The following is a 13,644-nucleotide window of genomic DNA, read 5'->3' as shown; positions in this document are numbered from 1 at the left end:
ATTAGCCCTCATTTCACAGGCCACAGTGCACAGTTTAAGAGCCGCTCAACGACAATCCTGTTTTGTGTTTGGTTTCACGGCAGAAGGACCCCTCCATAAGCTTTCATCCCACCACCACCACCACCACCACCATCATCATCATCATCATCATCACATCATCATCATCACTGCCTCATGAGATCAAAGGATTAGGCGTATGATGCCCCCCCCCCCCCCCCCCCCCCCGGGGAGTTGTAACCCAGCAGCTCGGTTAATCTGCTTGCTGAAAGCCCGATGATTCAGCTCATTCAGGCTCCAACGTGGTTTTGTTGCCTTGTACCTGTACATGTGTAATAATATAAAGTATCTATCATCTATCTATCTAATAGTTCTGCATTTAAAAGCTGGAAAGCAAAAAAACGCTAAAGGCGCCCAAAAAACAGGAGTTTCTCATGCAGACTTCCAACAATAACACATTCTCTGATTCGCTGTCTTTTATTTGTGTCTGCCTTTATTCTGTTCAATCCCCCTCCAATGTGCGTCTAATTGTCTTTTTCAATGTTTTTTTACGTCTTATCTTAACTTAAGCAACGCATGCATCAATGGTTGTAATGGTTTGGGGTTCTTTATGGGGTATTTTTCCCATCTTGCTTCCTCAAGTTCTCTTCTTGTGATTTCCGGTAAGTGTCTGTTTGTTCTGTATTTTGACAGTCCTTCCTGTCTTGTCGTGTCTAGCTTCACTTTTTTTGTCTGATTGTCCCGCCCCCCGCCCTAATGTGATTCATCCTGATGTCTCACCTGTTCCCCGTTACCTCATTACCTCCGTGGTTAACCCCATGTTTCCATTGTCTTTGTTGGAATCATTCCGTTTTTGTTTGCCTGTTTGCCGTCGTCCGTGTGGCTGTCAACCTTGCCGTCTCCCCGTGTGCTTACTCGTTTTGTTTTCCTAGTCGGCCTTCTTATTCATCTGCCCGCGTGCCTCCTGTGTTCCTCTCATCCTGCCTGCAGTCCTGTCATTCCCTGTGAGGTTTTCCCCCGCGCATTTTTTCCCTGTGTCCTGCTCACCTTCTCCAGTGCCTGCTTTTGGCTGTGGATGTTTTTTGGACTCCACCCTGCTCCTTGTGTTTTTTGGACTTTGTCAATAAAGCATTTGTTGAAGTTCCCTTCCACTGCATCTGGTCCTCCTTCCTGCACCCTAACAATAGATAGATTTAATGACAAGTTAGATAGTTAATTTTAATTAATGTATCAACAAATCTATTGGTAATTTGTACTTTATTGCCACATTTGTCAACTCCAGCTTCTCAAATGGAGGATTTTCTGCTTTCCTCTATTTAATGTCCGGTTAGTAAATCTTTCTCTTTTATCTTTGGGTTTTAGCTGTAGTTCAGACAAAATGAAAAAATCAAGATGTCTCCTTGACTCTGTGGAACTGATTTTCTTTTCTACAATTGTCTGACATTTAACATTTACAGATTAAAGTTAAAGTTACCATTGATTTGCAGCCCTAAGGTGCAAATACTGTCAATTCTCTCCCTAATGCATATTTTCCACCTGCATAGAGAATTAGCTTCAACATTTTCCATAATAAATAAGTTATTTGAGGATTTTTACCACACTCAAATCATGGATGAAATCACAGGCTCCCCTGACATGGCAAGATATAATAATACCATCTTCAGATTTAAGATGAGTTTATCTAAAGCGAAATCATCTCAAAATGATTCACATCAAGAGAAATTCAAGTAAAAAAAGAAGGAATTAGCCACAACTTTGTAGTCTTTAATCGTTTTCATGCTTTGTGTTGTGTATTAACCATTTTTTCTCAATTGAGGGACACCACACACACACGCACGCACGCACCACACGCACGCACGCCGCACGCACGCACGCACACACACACACACACACACCACACAACACACACCCTGGATAAATACATGTTTAGAAAATTTGGGGTATCCATGAACATGTACTGCCAACTATCACTTATGATTCTCATTGACTTGAAAGTCTGATCCCCCTCACTGGTGTGTGTGACTGGACCATTTTACATCACAGATACAATATATATCGTATGATATAAATATATATCTATATAATATTAACCCAAAACTACAAACACAGCAACATAATCGGTGCATAAAGTTATGCGAGGAACAAACTGGCACTCTTCCAGAAATAACCCCCCCAAAGTGTGCATCAGTCCATCTAGCCGACAGAACACACAATGTCGTTGACTTGAACTTGTCTAGGGATGCATTTTATTGTCAGAGCACAATGTGGGGGGTGGGGGGTTGGGGGGAGTGGAGGAAGGGTGTGTGTTGGTGTGTGTTGGAAAAGGCCAGCTCCTATAGTGAATCATGTAAGCAGTGTCAGGGAAGAGGAGTGTCCAGAGAGAAAAGCTCTGTTCACTGGCACTCGATTTTCCCTGCAGAGTGGCCTGGAGGGGGGGCTGGGGTTACTGAGGCCCTTTGGAGGGGGGGGGGGGTTGCATGGGGCCTTTGGAGGGGCGGGGTTCATGAGGTTATGGTTAGTTGTAGTGACATTGTGTAAACTGCTATGCTTTAATCGTAGACACAATCACAAAACAGGATATAAGTGGGAAGATATGGTTTACAACACAAATATACCTAAAACAACATCAGTGCCATTCATGTGCATAGGGAACTATTTTCCCCTACCCCCTTGGTAGGTGGTAAGGGGTAAGGGGGTGGAGGGGGTAGGGTAAGATGGGAGAAATGGATGTCAGCAGTGGCATTGACCTCTCTGGACCACTACATGGGTAAAACAGCTCCTTCCTTTCCTTTTGAAGACAGTAAACAAGTGAGTTGGTGTGCCTATCAAGTGCCCCCCTAGCAACGACAACTTCCGCGAGTTGCATGTGATTGACTTAAGTGTAATTTGTTGAGGTTGCATTGTCGCATCCTGCACCTATATACTGCACTAACTAGCCGGTATCATCCGTCAGTGTTCACAGTCATATGATTTTTTTGACTATCTAATTGTTGTTTTTTAACATTTTGTATAATCAGCATACTTTTGTTCTTCTTGATGTGGTGGAACAAAAACCTCTGCTAGGGTGACCTCGTTCTGCTTCAAGTGCTCTTATAAAAGTCAGAAATATGATTTCTCATTCATTCACAGTCCATAGGGTGGAAATATCCACACAAACTTAATCTTCTTCTCTCTTCTTCTTTTAATAAACGTCAATTTTGTCCTTCTCAAATATCGAGAAACGCCCATGAGTTCTGTCTCCATTTTAAAAGTGATGCACGTGCAGCAGAAGTGATCAACATCTGGGCATCAGGCAGACTAAATGAAATGAGATGGGTGTATGGTGATGTGCTTGTCCCATGCTGCTGGCTCCCTGCAGGGACGGGGGACATAGTTCCTGAGCAGCAGCGGCTCCCCCCTACCTGACCTCTTTGCCCTCCCCCTCCCTCTTCTGCTCACCCACCACTGTTGCTACCCATACTTCCTTCTCCAATACACCCTCTTCACTCAAACAGTGTAGGATACTATGATGTGGACTTGGTCTTTTTTTAAATGTCACCTCCAGGTTATACAAAGTGAGCTGCAGGAGGAAACCCTGACTGAGATCCAGCTATTCAGAAGGAAGTTAAGTTGTGGTCATTTTTTAATTTTAATAGCTTGAGATTTTCATCATAAGATGAGTTAATGGTAAGACCACTGGTGTGGCATAAGCTCCAACCAAACCAACATCATGTAAAGAACACAGTGAAATGTTTTATTGGCAACCACAACTAACATATTAACGAATGTCCTTTAAAAACACACACAATTAAAGGTGGAACTATCAGTATATGAAGATTCTCAGTTGTAGCAGCAAAATAGCATTTGACTGCAAACGTTTTTTGTAAAATTAACGTAAAGTCATCAGCTGTAGACCTGATTGATGAAAGTCATTGGTATTGAATGACTGACCAGATCAGAACCCCGTGCACGTCCCGGAACTGCAGAGAAATCGAAGACTTGCTGTAAAAAAACGCTGCGAGCTTGAAACTGACTCCCAGCCTCAGTCGGAGGTCGGTCAGAGGCTCCTGCTGCCAGTCGGGGGGCAGCGGGATGAAGATTAAAGGTGGAGGTATCCGTCGGACTCAGAACCAGGCAAACACATCCGCCCCTAGAGGAAGGTGAGTGACCTGAAGTAACCTTTCTACACTTTCATCTTCAGGATTCAAACCAGAACTGATACTGCTTCCCGTCATAGCCGATCAAATCTAACGCTTCATCAAATGTAGGCAAGTGTCATGTGAGGAGTCGGAGAAAGAGACCGGAACCCCAGAGCCTGGCCCCAGAGCCCAGAGCCCGAGACCACAGCCCAGCCAGTCGAGCCAGAGTCAGAGACTAAGCCCAGTATTCCAGCCCAGGCCCAGAGACCAGAGACCCGAAACCCGGACCAGAGCCCAAGCCCAGAGTCCAGAACGCGAGCCAGAGAACCGGAGCCCGGCCACCGAGACCAGAGTCCATAGACCCAAAGCCCGGAGTCAAGAGCCCAGAGACCCAGAGCCGAACCCCGGAGCCCAGAGCCCAGAGCCCCCAGACCAGACCCAGAGACAGACGCCCGCGAAGCCCGAGCCACCAACACAAGTGAATGCTAATTATTCAACAAAGTTAAGACAAGATCTGACTTCAGTTCTGGTACTGTAACTACTGGTTCAGGATTCAAAACAAACGATCTGCTTCCACGTCATGCGATCAAACTAACTCATCAAATGTAGGAAGTCTAAACTGTGAAGGAGCCGGAGTCCAGAGTCCGAGCCCGGAGACCCGGTGCCCGAGAGCCCAGAGCCCGGAGCCCGGGGCCCCGGAGACCGGAGCCCGGAGCCGACCAGGAATCCGAGAGCCCGAGCCCGAGGGGGGGTAACAAGGACGGACATACCCCAGACACAGTGAATGTCATCCTTAAAAATTCAACAAATTAAGACAAGGACTGCTATCAGTTCTGTCGTCTCTACAAAACCTCCCCACGTCCAGCAGACAGGAATGTTTAGAATTTGGAGTGTTTTGCCTGATAAAAAGATAAGATTACTGTAGTAAAAAGTGAAGTGACTTTCCATTATCTGTGAAACCCTGGTGTTTAGTCTCGTTAGTCTAGGACTAAGGAACACACTGTCGACAGGCACTTGTGAGAGAAGAATTGCCATATACGTTCAGTTAGGTAACACGCCCTGCTGGTTGTACAACGGTGTGTCCAACATTCTTCATGCAAATAAAAGGTGGAGTCAATTTCCCCTGAAATCAAAAATTAGAAACTTAAAAGGAGATCTGGTCAAATCCCTTAAAACCAACACAGGAACCCTCGAAACGTGCCCATGAACAATTTTAAATCGGTCGTGCCTCGTGTCTGAGCGTCTGCTTCCGCCTCATTCAGGAGAGGGCAGAAATCAAGATGCTCATGATCTTTGATCCTCCCTCTCGCGGGCACGCGGGACGAGCTGACCATCAGCGTCGAGGAGGAAGACGAGGAGGGGGGTCAAGTCGTTCCGACCCTGACTGAGGGATGAGCGATAGAGAGAGAGGGATGCGTGGCAGGTTGCGGTCCTATTGCCTGCATTGCGGTGTTGATTTGGTCTTTCCCCGCGCCCGTGATGCCGCTGATCGCTGGCCCGACGTCTTAAAGAAGTCAGCGATGCTGGACGATGGTTTCTGCTGCCGGTGTCCACGGCATTTTCCGACACCTGACCCCGCAGCCGCTGCTTAGTCCTGCGCTGGTCAATCGACACACTGAAGTATCGACAGGGTGGGGTTAGCAGAGGGCAGCGGGTCCCTGCTGAAAACTCCAGACCGGCTGGGTTCACTAGGACTGGGCAGAGATGTGTCTGGGAGAATAGGGCTGCTGAATGGTTAGGAAAGTAACAAACGAGACGTAGCACTCGTCTGGTGAGTCCGTGAACCCTTGAGTTTCGGGTCTGCGTGGAGGACGGCCGCTGCCTGCTGAAACCTGTTGAAGAGGTTCTTCAGCATGACATTCTGGCTGGGCTCATATTCCGTTCGGCTACGGCTGCTGCTGCGTGCGGTGTGGGGATTCTCACGGTCGCGCGTTGATGTTTGCCGGAAAGCGTCTCGTGTTGCTCACAGACCTCTTTCGGTGGGCTGCTTCTGGCCCACGAGGGCAGCTGGGTCTTGGACGGAGGGAGCTGGCTGAGGAGGAGAGGCGCGTCGAGAGATCCTTTGTTATCAAGGCCCGGGTAACGGGGGAAAACGAGAGTTTTAGCCTGAGATGAAGGGGGGAGCGATTTCTTAGATAGGAAGGCACTGCAGGTGTGTGAGCTGGGGGGGATGGGGGGAAGAGGCGAGGTACGGACGTCCTCGCCCAGGAGGATCCTTGTGCCATGAGTGGATTAATGTCCCGCATGCCTGGGAGCCGGAGCCTGAAGAGGGAGAAAAAACACATGAGAATGTCTGAACAAAACCATTATTACACCATGCTTCCCAAACCATGAAGTGAAATTACACTCACGAACTTACAGAGCCGCTACCCTAGAATCTAAATAATCACATGAGCTGCACAATGTGAGATGTTTTGATACGGGAGCTAACAATATTACGGTGTATACGTTAAAGGCATTTCCAACATCTCTTAGTGAACAATTGAAAAAATGCATCCGCTGAAAAGTATAAACAACGTAATTTAAAATGTTTTAAAGTGCCATTTTCGAGCGTCTTTTGTGATGTGTGCAGCCTTTTTAATGCAGTTTAGGCAGTATGATTTCGCAATTAGAAAAATAAACAAAAATATATTGTTGCAAGGGGAGGAGGGTGGGGGGGGGAATCCCAACGCTCCGATACGAATATCATCATCAATACTTATGCCCGATACATACTATTGCGATTTAAACATATTGAAAAATTATTCTGCGATTATATTGCAATTTATAACCTTTGTTTAAACTACTAAAACGACGTTTCTTTTTGCTGAATTTCTAACAACGTCCTCAAAAGGAACTTATCAACATCTGTGTCATCTAAAAAGACACATTCTCTGTTTGTTTCATCTCACTTCGATGTTATCGCTGCAAATGACCAAAACACTTATAATAATGTTAATATATATTAAAAGATCCACCTTGGCCCGGGTATCGAGTACAGTATTGCCACTGAAAATATTGCCAAATACATTTTGTATAGATCCACCCCCCCCCCCCCCGTACTGTGCCCCTTTTACAGCGCCAACTAGAGAGGACACAAGCTCATACTGTGTAGTGTACTTGAGGCTTCCATTGCCTGATCTTCTTCTCAGGAGTCTCCTTCGCGGAGGTCTTTCTCAGGTCTCCATCCTTTTTACATTTTCTTGCTTGTCTGCCGTATCCTTACGGCCCTTGACCTTTGCTACGGTCCCTCCACACGTCCGTCTTGTGGCCTCCCCCAGGATCCGAGCAGATGGAGCCCGGTTCATGGCCCGCTTCACAAAGCCAAAATACGGGCCTGCGGTGCTGAGGACCCGTTGCATTTCCACCAGTGCTTGCTCGCCGGTACACTTCCACGCAGTCATGGAAGCTGTGTAGATCTGACCGGCGGACAGATTTATGTCTCTGTTATTAGTAATGCATCTCTGTTAAAAGTTGTGACAAATAAGACTATCAGTACATATGTGAAATGCCCATCTCGAAAGAATCACCTACCGATATCTTTGTGCCACTGGCGTGTTGATCCGGTTCATGTGGTTTGGCAGAACTCAGGGGCCGGGCCGTCTCGGTCTCGGTTTTCTGGGTTCACAACAGCAGCGCGGAATCATTTCATGGAGGAGATAGTCTGTTAAAAACAAAAAAAATGTAATGATTAATTAAGGGTAAATTGCTGTTCAAAAGGTGTGTTTGTTCTTTCAGTTCCAGCTCCATTCATACACTATGACACATTGTTGGAGCTATCTCGTATTTTGTTATATACATAGTTAATTATTTGATTATTGGACCACATGTCCAGCTGGGACATGGAGTCGAAGGCAAAATGTGTCTTGACAGGCTCAAAAACTTTAGAGAAGACCTTGTAGTTGTATTTTTTAACGAGATCTAACCTGATACTTTTCTGTGGCCTATTTAATATTATTTAACCCTCTAATCCACTTTAGTAAATGGTTTGATACCTGTCAAGCCTTATAATCGCTTTAGATCACTGATACAGAAAAAATTAAATATTATATTCATTGCGTGGCTGTTTCAATAAGCTGCAAAGATTAATCGATTAACTGTCAATTTTAAATTAATCACCAACTATTTTGTATTTGACTTAGTCGGTGGGAAGTCCTATTTTAAGACAACAAAGTACAAGTCTTTGATTCCGCTTCTTACATCGTGAATATTATTTTCAGTGTCTTCTCTCGTTCCGTGAACAGCAAACCGACACTCTCTGATGTTGTTGACAAACAGACATTTGAGGACTGTCATCTTGGGCTTTTTTTACATTTTCTGAATTTTATAGATACAAACAACCCAAATGGTTTAATGGGAAAAGATACTCTACAGATTAATCGACTTGAAATAATATAGTTGTTCCTGATCCTTTTTCTTTGACCTTTGGCGTTTTGACACATATTGGTGTGCGGCATTCCGTACCTCCACCAGGTCTTTCTTGGTTAGCTCACAGAGGCTCACTGAGCCGGATATCGAACACAGACCCCCCCGACCCCTCGTAGGAAATACACACACAAGCACATCTGCAAAAAAAAAAAAAAGTGCGACAGGGACATTAGAGACCAGACCAGCTTTCAGAAACTCCATTGCACAACACACATATTTACTTGTGATTGATATGAAACCGTGAGATTTCCATGTCTTTTAGTAGTAGTAAGAATGTGTACTTGGCCAAGAGGTTGTGGGAATCAATCATTTATTTGGGTGAATTAAAAAAGAACATTGAATAGGACAACATGAAGACAAACATGAGGACAACCGGGGACAACATAAATCAACATGATGGCAGAAACAATCAATGGTACAACCGATGGACACAGGGACAACATGAGCACGATGGACACCACATAGACAGAGGACAACATGAAGACAACATGTGGATACATGAGGGACAAGCAGGAATACACTGAAAACATGAGGGTAACATGAGCACATAGACACTGAGGACAACATATAGCATGGCATGAGAGCAACATAGGTCAACATGAGACAACATGAGGACAAAGGGGGCCATGCAAGCACACATGAGGGCAAAGAAGACACAACATCCGAGGGACAACATTGAAGACAACGAGGCCAAACATAGAAAGGAACAACATATGGCAAACATGAAGACAACATGAAGGCAACTAGACAACATGAGAAAACACATGAGGGAAAACAACCATGGGGACAACATGGGACACATGGGCGACAACATGAGGGCAACATGAGGACAATATGGGGACAATATGGAGACAATATGAGGACAATCATGGGGACAACATGGCGACAACATGGGGGACAACATGGGGACAACAGTATGTACAAATTGAGTGAGTTGTTTGGACAATCCTATAAACCATACTATAGATTACAGTTGTCATTTCTATGGCCCACTTAACCTCGACAAACCGCGGAGTTTCACCAGAAAAGAATGTCTCATTGAACTCAGAACATGGTCTGACACGGGACTGGGTCCAGACGTCTCCATGACGCGTCCACGATGGACATAGCGGCCTGTCGGGCCGGAAGGTCGGCTTCCAGTAGGGCAGCAAACGAACCCGCTGCCCCCTCCAGCTACCTAACCACTTCCTCTCTTACGTGCTTGTCCGAAGCCATTACCCTCAAAGCGCGTGATGAATGATTGAGGGTCTCGTATTATTGCAAACTGCTCCCTGAAGCCGAATTGCGAGCACAGAAAATCCTATCCATCAAATTAAAACACTAACAAATGGGATTAGCTGGAGTTAAGCGTTAGCTTAGCCACCGTAGACTAGCTACGTAGCTTGTCAATGTTTATGTTCGCTTGCTGAAGCTAGACTAGCTTAACGTGGAGCGTTACGGTGGTTCTCAACAACACAATGACATAACCAGCCGTGGCCAGAGTACAGTTTGACAATATAATACTTTTAAAACCCTCAATTGTGTCATGATTTGATTTAAAACGTTTATACTTCATGTTTAGAGGCAAGGTTTCGAAGAATTGCCAACTGGCAGCCTAGCGCTAGCGACAAACAGTTGCGTCAAGTACACCACAATGAAACAACGTGTTTACCGCTTAGGATTTCAAATAAAATAAAAAAACAAACAAAAAAAACTCTAATAATTTTTGTAGAAGAGGTGTGTTGGCAAGGTAGTCATTGTCCTTTTTTATTTATAAGGTAATTAATCAAAAGTACAGATTCTTTGTCGTTTGTAGCACTTAGACCACTTTAATCGTGTAACTTTTACTCTTGGTATTAACCATATTTCCGGCTCTAGATTTAATAACACTTCACATGACAAACACGCTGAGTTGTTTCAAAACCTTATTTTTGCTAAATTTAATTGTAATTTTTTTAATTTTATTATTAGAGTAATAACGTAGGTACATGCCAGTATGTATTACAGGTGTACACAACAGAAAACATGTAGACATAATAAAAAATGAAAAAAACTAAAAAAAAATAAAGTAGTAATTAAGTCAAAGTGTTCAAATACGTCTTAGTTGCCTCGGTATCTATTCTAATATCTTTATAGTGTTTGCCGTGATTGGTGCAATCCTCCAAAAGGGCTTGTTTCAAATTTTAAAAAAAAAGTGCCAACAAACACAAAGGGAATTTCTGGAATTGTTTTTTAGGGTCTCCTTCATTCAAGTAGTTTGGCCGAACACAAAAATGACTCGGTTTTTTCTGTTGTAATTAGTTGGTTAGTGATTCACATCCAATGACAATAAGCACACGTCAAGTTCTATAAAGGTGTTATAGTTAAATGCTGTTTTTCAGAAAGATCGTGACTTTAAAGACGGTCAAATTTGACTTAAAAATATTTGTTGGCATCTGATTTTCTGAATCCCGGTACGTTCAGGTGTCAACCATGACAACTTCCTGTTTGGTTTGAAAGCGGATCTTCCTCTGTCTACAGTTGTCCTTAAGTTGTCCACATTTTGGTTAAATATCCACCATAACACCACAACACACCACATATACACGATAGAGAGAGTCTAGGAAAAGGACGGGGACGAATACGGAAGTGCTCGATCGCCTAATTTCGACCCGCAGAATTACGTCAGCAGTGTCCCCAGCAGTCCGATGCGACAACGGACCTGCAGGAGCTCGTCAGAACGATCCAGACCCTGGCCGACGAACAACGGCCCCAGAACCTGAGAAAACGTCTAAAGAACTACGGCAGTCATCGAGGGGGGACGGCCAGGAATCTCGTACCTGGAGAGGAGAGTACCAGCTGAGCCACATCTGACGGCAGGCAGAAGCGTCATCATGGAAGAAAGAAAAATCAACCGGCCTGTTGTCCACCAAGGACGAGACCTCAAGGCAGATGCGGCGCTTTCCCCAACGAGACCGAGGAGTAAGCAAGAGGGACGTCGACCTCACTGTCTGGAGAAGGTGGTTGGGGTAAAAACATCATGGACACCGCCGGAGACACTCGTTTACATGGGACCTGGTGGAGTCGACGTGGAAACATGTCCCCCGTGCAGAAGGTGCACGCCTTTCTGATGAAACCTGCCCGTTGATCGCTACCTGCTGCCGAACCGCAGGGGAACCGTGAAGTACAATTACAACTCCCTGTACGACCTGGAGAAGCTTCCTGCGTGTCAAACGGTTAAGGACAACCCCCCCCATGAAGGACTTTTCAAGCTCATGTTCCCCGACCAGGCGCCATCTTCCAGGCGTAGAAACAGCAAGCACGAAGGAGTGGCCTGGAGATTCCTGGACGAGACACGAAGATACAAGTCAAAGGCCGTGCACAATGAAGGTGATGCAGACGGTCCCACTTCCCCCGTGGGGTGGAGGTGTCCACCAATCCTTTTCGATCAGGACGAGGACAGCCGCGAGCGCGAAGGAAGCGTGGACCTCAGTCTGGAGTGGTAGTCCAGGAGCTGCCGGAGGCCTGGAACGGTCTGCATCGCCCAGAGGGACATTCGACTGGGCCGGCCGTGGAACTCGCGGCACAGCTCAGGGTATCTCCGAGCACAACAGACGATGTCACCCTCGGGTCAAGGATGCGGCTCTGAAGGTGGCGGACGGGTTCGACCAGATGACGGAGGGTGGTTCTTCGAGGTTCCACCAGATCGGCAGCTTTCGGGGGGGACCCAAAGCCACCCGCAGGGCGTTAGGCCACTGTCAACTATGTTCCGCTGGGTTCTTGGGTTTGTCATCATCGAATAACCTCACGATTCATTACACACCATAGTTTATGCAGAGAAAATATGCATTATTGCATTTTATAGGCTTGGACGAGACGCTTGTGTCCCATTTGATCTTTTTAATTATCCATGGTTTTGTATTTTCTGATTAAACAAATTCTCCAGTTACATGTGGTTGTGACTTTCTTTTCCTTTACAAAAAAGTGGAATAATACACGTTTTAGGAAACTATATATCACGAGACATCATGAGAAATCAAGTGTGGTTCTAAAAAAAGAGTCAGCTCAGACAGTTTATTTATTTGGAAAGTACATAATAAAGTAAATAAGAGGTATTTAAGGATATATGTTTATGCTGGAAGAATAGTGATGTAGTCGCTTCGCGGTAGCTTTATAAAGCAGAATGATGAATATGGTAAAAAATTAAATAAAAAAAATAATTCCAGGGGAAAGAGAAACTCAATTTTTAAAAAATCGTCCCAAAAAAATTACAATGATTCTCAACGAAGACAATGGTTTCAGTTGTTTTGGATATTTTCATTATTGCGAAGTTCTCATTTATCTTAGTTTGGTTGGATTTTCTTTGTCCTTACAACAAAAGTGGAAATAATCCACTTTAGAGACAATATATCATGAGATACAAGAAAAACTAATTTTTTCTATAACAAAAGCTCACACTTGTCGTCGATACATTTAGTCATGTTGTAAGTAAAATAATAATTAACTGTAAATACATAATATGTTATGCGGAAAAGGATAGAAGTAGTCGCCTTCGGCCGGTAACTTTAAACCAAAAAAAAGATTTATCATTGGTTAAAAAATTCCAAACACAAAAATCGATTCCCGCGAAAAGAAATATCGATTTAAAAAAATCTCCCCAAAATATTTGGCAATTGCATTCCCCCCCCCCCCCCTACTGCCAAGGACAAACAAAAGCATCACAATTTTAATATTCATTTGAATAGTTTCTCTATCTAAACTAAGCCCTACCGTATAATCGGCCATATGGGCATTCCGATTTAATTGTGACAATAAAACAACTATTATCATATTATTTAGTCAGAACTCATAAATTAACTACCAATTAACTAATCTGTTTAGGTCTTTTATTACTGTTTTGGACTGGATGTAAAAAAAAAAAATTAGTGGCCGATATATTGGAATATCGGTTTTTAAATAAAACCAAATATTCGTACGGTATGGTTTATAAATCCTTTATCGGTCGGATCTACTTCAACCAGTCTCACTTAGTAATTATCTACCTACCTACCTACATCCCTATTTACTTACTTACTATTGCTTTCTTATTTGCAGTCAGTGAGAAGTGTTTCCCATGTGTTTCAGGCCATCCAACCAAGGCCTGCGAGTTGTTCCTGAACAACCG

At 44.3% G+C, this 13,644-nt stretch overlaps 2 protein-coding genes across 2 annotated transcripts in view; one reads left to right on the top strand and one right to left on the bottom strand.

Moving 5' to 3' along the window:
- Nucleotides 1-4,124: 4,124 nt before the first annotated feature.
- sprtn (SprT-like N-terminal domain) overlaps nt 4,125-13,644 on the bottom strand; it is a 21,721-nt gene continuing 12,201 nt past the window's right edge. The window contains exon 6 of the transcript XR_004336131.1: nt 4,125-4,164. The gene's annotated coding sequence lies outside the window, so the exon portion shown is untranslated. The remainder of the gene's footprint in view (nt 4,165-13,644) is intronic.
- The window catches only part of exoc8 (exocyst complex component 8), a 21,708-nt gene continuing 19,085 nt past the window's right edge, over nt 11,022-13,644 (top strand). The window contains exon 1 of the mRNA XM_032542599.1: nt 11,022-11,053. The gene's annotated coding sequence lies outside the window, so the exon portion shown is untranslated. The remainder of the gene's footprint in view (nt 11,054-13,644) is intronic.

This window comes from Etheostoma spectabile, chromosome 18, assembly GCF_008692095.1.
Source record: "Etheostoma spectabile isolate EspeVRDwgs_2016 chromosome 18, UIUC_Espe_1.0, whole genome shotgun sequence".
Lineage (NCBI taxonomy): Eukaryota > Metazoa > Chordata > Actinopteri > Perciformes > Percidae > Etheostoma > Etheostoma spectabile.
The sequence above is the reverse complement of the archived record's forward strand: the minus strand, read 5'-3'. Positions and strand labels throughout refer to the sequence as shown.